The sequence below is a fragment of the Panthera uncia genome, chromosome D2 (assembly GCF_023721935.1).
Source record: "Panthera uncia isolate 11264 chromosome D2, Puncia_PCG_1.0, whole genome shotgun sequence".
In the NCBI taxonomy this organism is placed as follows: Eukaryota; Metazoa; Chordata; class Mammalia; order Carnivora; family Felidae; genus Panthera; species Panthera uncia.
The window spans coordinates 48,381,058-48,393,124 of NC_064818.1; the positions used below are offsets into that span (position 1 = coordinate 48,381,058).

Here is a 12,067-nt window from a genome sequence, read left to right on the forward strand (position 1 = left end):
AAGAAAGAAAGAAAGAAAGAAAGATAGATGGAGGAGAAATTTAAAAAATCCCTGGATAAACAAAAACTGAGAGAATTCATTGCCACCATCTCTGCCTGACAAAAAGTACTAAAAGGAGTTCTTCAGGCTGATAAAAGGACATTAGACAGCATCACAAATCCACATGAAGAAACAAAGAGCACTGGTAAAGGTAATACTATGTGAGTAAAAAATAGCATAAATGAATGTATTCTGTAATTCTTTGTGTCTCCTACCTGATTTAAAAGACACTTTGCAAAGAAAAAAAATATAAATCTGTGTTGATGGCACACAATACGTGAAGATCTACAGGACAATAAAAGCACAAAGGAGGGGTAAAGGGATGAATAGAGCTATATAGGAATAGAGCTATATAGCATATTAAGTGTATATATGCTATTGAAATTAAGTTGATATTAATCCAAATTTGATTTTTTTAATAGGTGAAATGTACTGTAAATCATTGTTTACTTTCCTGGTTAAAGAAAAAAAACCTTATAGTCAATTCTCCACTCACAAGTAGAAGAGGAATAGAAAAAACTCGATTGTTTTCAATCTGGCGTTTATGTGTACCTTTCATTTCACACGTACAGTTTACTGGGTATTACTACCCACCACCAGCAGAATAGATACAAGTAAAACCAAATATCAGAAAGGAAAAAGTATTAACAAAAGGAAGCTCAAAAAGATGTCTTCAGGAGAGTGGCCAGGCTAGTCAGTAGGAGCAGACCGTGTGCAGTAAGGCTCTGCTGCTGCTCTTCTCCTCCAACTCCTACAGCAGCTCATCAGTCTCATTCTCTATATCCTCCATGTGCTGAATGCAATGGCACAACTCACAGATAAGGAATGCGTCCAGGGTGGCCTCTTTATGGTTGTCCTGGATGTCCACATTGGTTACATTCACTGGCTGGCAGGTATCTTGCTCTTTGGAATTCAGATCTTCCACCACCTGATTGTACACTCTCTCTTGACAGGTGAGAATCAGCTCAAACAGTCTCTGCAGCTCTGAAACCTTTCTGGCCAGGGCTTGATCCTCTTATTTCTATCCAACAGATATAAAATGCCATTCTGCATATAGAGTTCTTTGTCTTTCCTAAGGAGATTTTAGTACATCTGGTCATATGTAGTTTTGAAATTGTAAACTTTTGGCTTGTCAAGTGCCGGTCCTGGGAGCTTGACATGAGTTCCTGTTCCAAAGGACCAGAAACTGAATCTCTGTTTGCTGAGAATGTCGTGCATCTCCATGCTCCGGTTCTGGTTGCTCGAGCACACCACTGCCACAGACAGCAGCAACGATGGCATACTGGTGACTACACTGACCACAACACACCCATTCAGGGACTCCCACCCAGCCATGGCACTTCTGTGCAAGCCAATCCAAACCTGATTGTTAAAAACTAAGATGTTAATTGTAAATCCCAGGGCAACCATCAAGAAAATAACTAAACATAGCAAAAGAAATGACAAGGGAATTAAAATGGTACACTAAAAGATATCTATTGAACAGAAAAGAAGGCAGTAATGGAGGAATAGAGGAACAAAAAAGCTGTAGACCACAAATAAGAAAACAACAGACCTAATCCTGCTCTATCAGGAATTACGCTAAATGTAAATTGCTTAAACACTCTAATTTTTTTTTTAAATTTTTTTTTAACGTTTATTTATTTTTGAGACAGAGAGAGACAGAGCATGAATGAGGGAGGGTCAGAGAGAGAGGGAGACACAGAATCGGAAGCAGGATCCAGGCTCTGAGCTGTCAGCACAGAGCCCGACGCGGGGCTCGAACTCACGGACCGTGAGATCATGACCTGAGCCGAAGTCGGACGCTTAGCCGACCAAGCCACCCAGGCGCCCCTAAACACTCTAATTAAAGGGCATAGTGGATACCATACTGGATAAAAATAACAAAACAAAAACGTGATAAATAGTGTCTGAAAGAGACTCACTAATAAATAGTGTCTGAAAGAGACTCACTTGAGATCCAAAGACATAAACAGAAAAAAGGATGGACAAAGATACACCATGATGAGAAAGACTGTCTCACGTGTACAGTCTTTCAACCCCCACTCAACTACATAAGAATGAGCCTTGGGTCTGGAACCTTCCTTACCAAGAGATAAAGAGACCACACAGCCTATATAAGCCATTCACCTTGTCAGAATATCTTTTATTTAATTGCTCCTCTGTTCTGATTAAGCATATACTAAATGCCCCTCTGGCACAACCTCAGCTTTCAGTATTCTGGATTTGACAGTAGTAGGGTTGGACTCCTGCTGTGGCATAAGAGGTGTGTGCATAGGCCAACTGCCCTGCATCAGATGCTGGGGGCACCCACTAGCCTTGGGGGTCCAATCGCATATTATCAGAACTGATCTTGCTTTACCTCTTAAGTGTATAAAAGCACCGTTCCATCCAATGCTTGACTCCATTGTGTCTTCCTTGGTAACTCTGAAACCAAGATGCAGTGGCAGGAGTATTCAAATTTTTATTCCTGTACACTGGCATAATGACGATGTTTGCTACCTCCATCATGGTCAGTGTTGGCATTGGCAACTTGCGAGAGGCATTCTGCTCAACACTCTCACCAAAAGACAGCTGGGAAGGCTATATTAATATCAGGTAAAAGAGAGTTTAAGACAAAAATTGTTACTTTGAAGAAAACACATGGTTAAATCTTTAAGATTTTGGATTAGGCAATGGTTTCATAGATACGACAAAGCATGAGCAACTAAAGAAAAGATAAATTGGACATCAACAAAATCATTAAATTTTATGCCTCAAAAAACATTACCAAGAAGGTGAAAAGACAATCCAAAGAATGGGAGAAAATATTTATAAATTATATATCTGACAACAGTCTATATCCAGTATATAAAGAACTCTCAGAATGATAAAAATTAAACTAATTAAGGGGCGCCTACGTGGCTCATTCGGTTAAGTGTCCAACTCTTGATTTTGGCTTAGGTCATGATCTCACACTTTGTGAGATCGAGCCCCGTGCCCAACTCCTCACTGACAGCATGGAGCCTGCTTAGGATTCTCTCTGTCCTTCTCTTTCTGCCCCTCCCCTGTTCACGCTTTCTCTCGCTCTCAAAATAAATAAAAAATTTCTTTAAATGTGTCCAAAATGGAACCAAGAAGTTCAATCTAAATAGTAATCAAATCTATCCTTAAGGCATATAGAAAAACCACTAAGTATCATGGACATTCAAAACTTAGGCTGTAGGAAGAAACTTCTTTAATGGGATAATTGGTGTGTACCGAAAACCCTCAAAGACTATTCCAGCATTGGCTAACACTTCTTGAGTTATCTTTGAAAAATCAGGCACAAGGTAAGGATGCCAGGTTTCATGAAGCAAGACTGAAAAAGGTGTAAGAAAGAACACGATGAACCTAAAGAATGAATTAAGGACTAATGCAATGAATTAGAATGTCCAGCAACAGATGTGTGCAGACACGGTAATATACTGGATAGATGTGCCATTATAATTCATTGAGAAAAACATTAATAAAGAATTGGTGCTTTAAGTGTTAAAAGACAAAACTAGATTCCCTCCTCGTATTATCTACAATAACAATTTCCAGATTGACTCGAGGCTTAAATATTTTTAATAGTACTAATATTAATTAAGCAAAAATTTTAAAATATCCTTATCTTAAGTTAGGGAAGAATTTTAAAATTCAAAAAGAAAACAGAAAAGTTAAAAAGACTGGCCTATGGAAAAATATAAAACTCTAATAAGGCCAGAGGCACTCTAGAGGTAAAGGTCAAGGGACAGACTTGGGAGAAAACATTCACAACAAATGTAACAGACAAAGAATTACTGTCCAAAATACATAAAGTATTCTTTAAAATTAATACATGAGATGATTAAAAATGAAATCATTCACAAAAGCAATGAAAAGCCAATAGATATATGATGTGCAAGATCATCAGCAATCTCAGAAATGCAAATAAAATGGTGAGTTTTTCTCAGAAGTTAGATTGGCAATAAATCTAAAGTCTCACAACGCCAGGAACTGGCAAGTAAGTAGCAGTTAAGTACAGTCACAAATACTACAGTGCCACAGTCTAGGTGGGGGAAATATTTATGCAGAGCCATTTAAAGGGCATGTCAACCATTCAGCTGTCTTCCAGATATTCTACACCGCTGGACCAAACAAGACCATTAGAAAATTGTGTCCTCAAACTCTGTTATGAACTGAACGCTTGTGTCCCCCCACCAAACTTCACATGTTGAAGCCCTAATCCCCAGTGTGATTTTAGTTGGTGATGGGACCTTTTGGAGGTAAGTGGGTCATTAGAATGGAGCCCTGATGACATTAGTGCCCTTAGAAGAAACTACACGAGAGAGCTGGCCCTCTATTCTCTCCCCACCATGTGAAGATACAATGAGAAGAGGGCCATGGGCAAACTGGATGAGGGTCCTCACTAAAGAATCAAATGTGTTGGCACCCTGATCTTGGACTTCCCAGACTCCAGAATATGAGAAATAAGTGCTTGTTGCTGAACCACCAGTCTCTGATAATTTCTTACCGCAGTGCCAGTGTGTTAGTGTCCTAAGAGACTCATTTTTCTGGTTCTCCTTTGCTGTCAGAAAGATCAGAACGGCAAACTTGCTGTTCAACTTTGATAATTCTGGGACTTTACAGGACCAGCATATATCTATATGCTGACTTTGCTCAACTCTTGACCTGATAGTCTACAGTTAATCTGATGTTGATTTTCATCTATTTCTGCTTTTCTATTTTAATTTCTGTTCCCTTACACACCTCACAAAATCCACTGCAAAACAAAGCAGGAATAAACAGCTCACCTGTGATTCAGTCATTTCCTGCCGCTCTTGGAAAACTGAAGAGAACTGTAAAGGTACAGCTGGGAAAGATGGAAAGAAAATGAGGTCCTACGCAACCAGGTGAGCTGAGCAGAATTATCTGCCTAGCAAGCTTCACACAGCAGCTACATACAAAGCCCCCCGTGGGCCAGGGGCTTCAACCCTAAGGGCAGGGCAGAGCTGATGGAGGAATACCCATTGTCTATGCAGACTCTGACCTGTCACAGCTCAGAATGCCATTTTTCATTAGGTGAATATAAACATTTCCTACTAACTTCCTGCTAAAAAGAATTTACCTTCCCCTCTATAGTGACTAAAATAAATAAATGAATAAATAAATAAATAAATACATAGTAACAACCAAGGACTAATCAAACAAAGAACAACACAGGAAGACGTTGCCTTTATTTCTCTGCATTCCTAGGGACAGTGTTTGGCCCTTGAGTTACAAAATCCTCATCAGCATCCCCCTGGAAAGTGCAGGGGTACTTTGTTTATTCTAACTTGGTTATGGTTTCTCAAAAGGATCTTTTCATTAGAAATTTGAGGGGTGCCTGGGTGGCTCAGTGGGTAAAGCATCCAACTTGGGCTCAGGTACATGATTTCATCATTGGGGGGTTCGAGCCCTGCGTTGGGATCTGTGCTAAGTTCGGAGCCTGGAGCCTGCTTTGGATTCTGTCCCTCTCTCTCTCTCTGCCCTTCCCTCACTTGTGCTCTGTCTCTTTGTCTCTCTCTCTCAAAAATAAACATTAAAAAAAAAATTGATGTGACATCATTGTTAAGGATAGACAGCAAGAAGTTCCCTGGGCATGCCACTAATAAATTATGTTACTCTAGACAAGTCACTCCCTTATCTTCTAGGCCCTTTTTTTTTCACCTCTTAAATACAGACAAAATTTTAAAATCTTTAAACTCTTTATACATTAGTTATTTGATTTTTTACTATCAGAACAGAATGATGCACCCTCTAGGTTGTAGAGCAAGTGCAGTGAAGGGAGTATGGCTGATGAGGGTGAACAAGGTCAATTTCTCCTGTGGCTGGTGATTCCTTTCCCTGAACTGTGTCCTCACAAACTTCCTGTGAGGTACCCTCTGGTGTGCTGCCCTTTGCTCATGTTGCCAGCTTTATTTCAAATCTTAAAGCTGATCAGTGGACAGCCTGCAATGATTTCTGGTTATGGTGACATCACCCAAGCATTGCTCATTCTGTAGAAGGACCAAGAATTACTTCTGTCCTGGCAGTCTGAGGATATAGTCTTTCCTGGGCCTCTTCTGTTTCTGTTTTGAGTCTCTGATGAGAGGTCTCAGATCAAGGGGTGATTTTCCAGGTGGGGTTCCTGGGTGATAAGGTTTTGGGGGTGATCCAGAGTTGACAGCCAAGAAAGAATTCTTGAAGACATCTTTGGTGCAAAAAGGTGATTTTATTAAAGCATGGAGATAGGACCCATTGGCAGAAAGAGCTGCCCTGGGACCATGAAGAGACATTGGTTACATACTTGGGAGTTAGGGGAGGTAAAATCAAGGGGACGTTTCCAATGAGATTTTCATATGCTAAAGAAGACAGTAGGAAGTTCCTGGAGAAACATTTTACTCTGCCAGCCTCAAGTATTTGTCAGTGGGCTGCAGGTTATAAGGAAATTCAATTTTATCTGCCATTTCCTTCTGCCTTTGTTTCCCACATCTCACCTCAAGAGCTGTTTTGCTCCAGGAGCCCCTGGGTGGCTCTGTTGGTTAAGCCTCCACGTTTGTGGGTTTGAGCCCCACATGGGGCTCACTGTTGTCAGTGTGGAGCCTGCTTTGGATTCTCTGTCCCCCTCTCTCTCTGCCCACCCCATGGTGTGCTCGCTTTCTCTCTCTCAAAAATAAATAAACATTTCTTAAAAATTTAAAAAAGTACAAGAGCTGTTTTGCTCCAAAAGAGATGGGACCTGGACAGTGGGGACAAATTAAATTTAGTTAGAACTTTCAAACAGGGCTCCCAACCTGACTCTAATACATACTTTCCCCAAGAATCAAGAGCTTTGGCCATCAACAAACTCAAATGAAGTTCTCCAAAGACAAAAGCTAGACAGGGCAGACCGGACCCAGAAATTGTGCTACCTGACACAGGCACTCAGAAGAGTAAGAAGAATAATCAAATATCCCAGAAACCCAAGGCCAAGACATTATGCAGTCCCCATATACCTCATAATTATTTTCCTGATATTACAGTATCAGACATCATCAGTGCTCAGTGCTGTGAATAACAATGCTGGGTTTTAGGCAAGACAGTTTATTAGAAGGAACATGAGACGTGCAGAAAAATGGATTGAAAACTAGATTCCCACCGCTGCTGTGTGGTCTTGGCACTTCACCTCGCCTGGTTTACTATTCTCTTAACATGGAGACAATTAAGCTTACCTCAAATATGGCCGTTGAGAGCCTTTGATGGCAAAAATCTACGTATATCTAGCATAGACATTAGCAGCACAGAACAATCGCATGGGTCAGGTATAAAAACATTCTCATTCTGCAGAAGATAAAACTGAACGTCTTTGCCAGGATTGCTAAGTAACTAGAACCGAGCTCCGCCCGCGGCTGCCCGCGCCCCCTGCTGCAGCAGCCGCCTTTGCGCACGGACCCTGCAACCTCCCAGGACGCGCGCCCCCACGCCCCCCGCGTCCCCGCGTCCCCGCGTCCCCGCGCGAAGCCGGCCCTTTCCGCTGAGAGAGGAGACCTGGCCCGGTCGTCCCTCCTCCAGGATGAGGCTGCCCCAACCCGCCCTTGGGGGGCTCAAGTGCCAGAGGTCCCGCCGCGGGGTCCCCCCACAACCCTAGACCCGCCGGCTCCCGAGCACTGCGGACGCTCGTTTGCCTTCGGCCAACCCCAAACTCCCCTGTCCTGTCGCACTGGACCCTAGGGAGCGCAAAGACTCGGTGATCCGAGAAGCGCCACCCAGGAGAAGGTATACCCTAGGGGAAAGATTTACAGACCTGGAGGCAGTGAGCACGCGCAGAGTCAGCCCCGAAAGCCAACACCAGAGTGAAAACTACATTTCCCATAAGTCTTTGCTCCCGCACTTTTGGGGGTGTTTACCAAACTCCCCCCTTTTCCCCTGCTCTTTTTGGTTTGAATTGACCGATCCAGCTTTACTCCAGGAGCCCCAAGACATTTTATTCAAAGAACACCATAAAAGCTTGTGCCTCAGGTGATGCCTCCCTCCCTCTCTCTCTGCAGCCTGTCTTGACCTTCCCACTTGGGTCCAGGGCCTTGAGTAACATACATGTCTATTTCAATTTCCTTTGTAGTCTTTTGTTAAACTGCAAAGAACCACCTTTTCCCATATTACTTAAATAAAACTCGCCATAGACCCGTTTACCTGCTACAAAAGCAGACACACAACCTAAAATTCCCATTCTATGTCTCATAAATGATCAGCTGAACAATTTGTCTCCATGACTAATCAGAACAAAATACCTGTAAATTTAACATAACTAAATTTCTATTCTCCCCCACACCGTCCTGAAATTTGACTTCCTACTAAGGTTTAACAAGTATAGGAATGCCAAACAATCCCTCTCAAAACTTGGCTGACAATAAGGAAAGTTGTTTCCTGATCTTGCCACCTACTCCCTGCTCCTGACACCCAGTTCTTTCTAGCCTTGTTTACACCTCCATTAAAAGAATGAGTTTCCCTCTTTAGTTTTCATTTCTCTGCTACCAGTGGGAGTCTGCATTGTGTGAATGGAGATGTGGGTTCTTGGATTACCCAGGAAAGATTTACCTGAGGATCAGCACTCCAATGAAGACAGGAAAGTAGCAAACCCAAAGCAGTTTAAGGACAGTACACTCTCAAAAAGGGAGGAGACTGGGCAGCCCCCGGAAGTGGCAACCCCAGGCGGATTAAGGGTGTTTTCTTTTTGTGTTTGCAGAGGTTATGGGTCATAGTTAGGGCAGTCTCTGACAAGTTGTTTCTATTCGTCTACAGGACTCCTGCCAGTTGGGAGGCAGAGTTTTGGGCCCTACAAGGTTCTTGCAGGAACTATCCTGGCCATCTTCCCCCATTTGGGTAGGGGTGGGTTGAAACCACAATGTAAATGTATGATAATGAAACCATAGGTTACCCTGGGGCAGAGGTTGAGGGTGGCTCTTGGTTCTTCAGTCCCGGGGTGTTGGAATCCCTAAAGCCAGGATGTTAAAAGCCACAAGTCAGGATGTTGTGCCCTCAGTCTTCTAATGTGTCATCTATTTATCCCCACCTTTGTCTCCAGCTCTAACTGCCTACTCTATGAACTCTTTCCTATTTGTAAATACACACACACACACACACACACACACACACACACAAGTATGTGTGTGTGTGTGTGTGTGATTTGTGTGCTTACACACAAATTTGTGACTACTTTTTCAGACATTTGCAGATCTTCAGAGCTGCTTCCCTATTGCCATCATCACCCTCTTCCATTGCAGTAATCACCCTCCCTTACTGCAATAGTTTTTTTTTTTCTTTTTCACTTAATACATTTTATTTTTAGAGCACTTTTAGGCTTGTAGAAAAAGTGCACAGGAAGTACAGAGTTCTAATATACCTGCTCCCTTCACACCCTCATCCCTCCTACAGTTTCCTTATTATTAATGTTATGGAACCCAAGTTTGGCTGCCAGTCCCTAGAAAGGCCATTACTCAAGAGACAAGTTTTGGGGGCACCAGGGTGGCTCAGTCAGTTGAGCCCGACTCTTGATTTTGGCTCAGGTCATGATCCCAGGATTGTGGGATCGAGCCCCACATTTGGGCTCCACACCCAGCTTGGAGCCTGCTTAAGATTCTCTCTCCCTCAATCCCTCTGCCCCCTCCCCTGCTTGTGTGCTCTCTCCCTCTAAAAGAAAAAAAAGAAAGAAAGAAAGAAAGAAAGAAAGAAAGAAAGAAAGAAAGGAAGAAAGGAAGAAAGAAAGAAAAAGAAAGAAAGAAAAAGAGATGAGTTTTTGATTGGAAAGGAATTTGAGAATAAAAGATTCAGGAGGCCAGCAACCTCGGGAGAAGGTACTCTGAGGTTTCTGCCTGGCTCAGGGGTTTTTAAAGGGGTTTAGGGTAGTTAATCAGCAAAGGGAGTGTAGCGGCCTGCAACATTTCTTGATTATGTGCAGATTCCATGATGTCAGCTACAAAAGTTATCCTAGTACTTGGGGGTTGTGTGAGGGAGTCTGGTTCTTGTTTTATTATGTGCAGGAGTACTCTGTTCTTTCTGCAAAGGAAGGCAATGTCTATGGATACACAAAGGGAAGTCAGTAAAATCATTTGTGTGACCACAAAAAGAAAAACATTTTACTAAAAAAATTGCCGGGCTAATCCTAAAGCTGAGTCAGCCTCAGACAGACTTGCTGGTTTTTTGGGCCTGGGAAAAGTTCTGGTTCTTCATTCCTCAAGGACAGTGGTCTGCAAATCTCAAAGAAAATTAGTTCTGTTGAAGATCAAGGGATTTAGGTCAGCAAGTAAGGAGAGTTAACCTGAAGCAAGTTAATCCTTAAGACCTGCTGGAGTGCTGTTACACTAACATCTTGCATTTGTGTGGTATATTAGTTCCAGTTGATGAACCAATCAATATCGATACATTATTCCTAAAGTCCATAGTTTCCAGTACAGTTCATTCTTTGTATTGTACATAACATCAAGTATCTACCATTACACTATCATAAGAAGAGTTTCACTGCCCAAACATGCCCTGTGCTCCACCTCGACCACTCCCCCTAAACCTCTGGCAAGGACTGACCTTTTGATTATTTCTATAGTTTGGCCTTCTCCAGAATGTCATATAGTTTGAATTATACCATGTGTAGCCCTTTCAGATGCTTCTTTCATGTAGCAATATGCACTTAATGTTCCTTCAGGTCTTTGTAGCTTGATAGACCATTTAACTGCTGAATAATACTCCATTGTATGGAGGTACCACAGTTTATTCATCCCTTCACCTGGTGAAAAACATCCAATTTTGCTTCCAATTTTGGCACCATAGAGGGTACCTGATCCCTGAGAGGGAATGGGTATGATCTAGCTCTGTACCTTTGCTTCTCTGAGTCTATTCTGTTCCCAGATGGTATTTGCCTGGAAATGTAAGGACCTAGATCTCACCTACAGGCCATTGAACAGTTGATGACCTTCAGGAGCTACGACTACCAAGACACCTGAAACAAACTCATACTCGAGTGGACACTAAGGACATATACCAAATACTGGGCCCTATTATATATATTATATATATATTATATATATTATATATTCATATATATTATTATATATTTTATATATATATTATATATATTTATATATTATATTCATATATATTATATATATTATATATTCATATATATATAATATATATATATATATTATATATATATTCCAAATACTGGGCCCTATTATCTAATAGGCCCTATTATATATATTATATATTCCTATTTCTAGAATACCAAGTTGGTTGTCAGCCGGCACTTTCACAGACACATATTCCCTCTTACCTGCTTCTGAAGGATTACTGTGACTTGACATACAGATCTGATTTGGTGGTCCCAGGCCAGGGCCTTCTGGAAGCTTTAGTATGTGCTGCCAGCATCACTGCACATTGCACGAGTCGCTTCAAACCTTCAACCTCCCTTAGCAGAGAATATTCCTTTGGGAGTATTCTGTAAATAGAGAGCCAGCAGGACTATGATTCTGCCAAATGCTTCAGCCAAAAGATCAAGAGTTAACTGAAGAAGGTTTTTTTCTGTACCTAGGGCAACCAACATATACTGCATTTGAATAAATGCTTATGAATCTGTCTCTCCGCCTAGATAGCAAGTCACTTGAGAAGAGGAAATATGTCATACACAGGTACCAAAAGAGCAGCATGCATATAACTAATGATTGTCCATGGCTTGCTGACTTTTTAAAAAATAAGAAGCTAATGGCAACGAAGGCTACCTCCGACAAGCCAGCAACATGTTTGAACTGCAGGCTCCCTAAACATCTGAGGGCTTCACAGAGCTATGACAATGACATGAGTAGTGGAACTAATGCTTTTCAGCTCAATGTAGAATTCTAAACTTCAATTGCAATTAGAAAATATCTTTGGGGTGCCAGGGTGGCTCAGTCGGTTAAGCGTCTGACTCTTGATTTTGGCTCAGGTCACTATCTCATGGTTTGTAAGTTTGAGCCCCACATCGGGCTCGTGCTGACAGTGTGGAGCCTGCTTGAGATTC

The 12,067-nt window shown here is 41.9% G+C and overlaps 1 protein-coding gene and 1 pseudogene across 1 annotated transcript in view; both read right to left on the reverse strand.

Annotated features, from left to right (window-relative positions):
* LOC125933140 (zinc finger protein 883-like) overlaps nucleotides 1-12,060 on the reverse strand; it is a 48,054-nt gene extending 35,994 nt beyond the window's left edge. Inside the window, 1 exon segment of the mRNA XM_049646004.1 lies at nucleotides 11,345-12,060. The gene's annotated coding sequence lies outside the window, so the exon portion shown is untranslated.
* Nucleotides 446-1,434, reverse strand: LOC125933360 (RNA polymerase II subunit A C-terminal domain phosphatase SSU72-like; annotated as a pseudogene).
* Nucleotides 12,061-12,067: the final 7 nt, after the last annotated feature.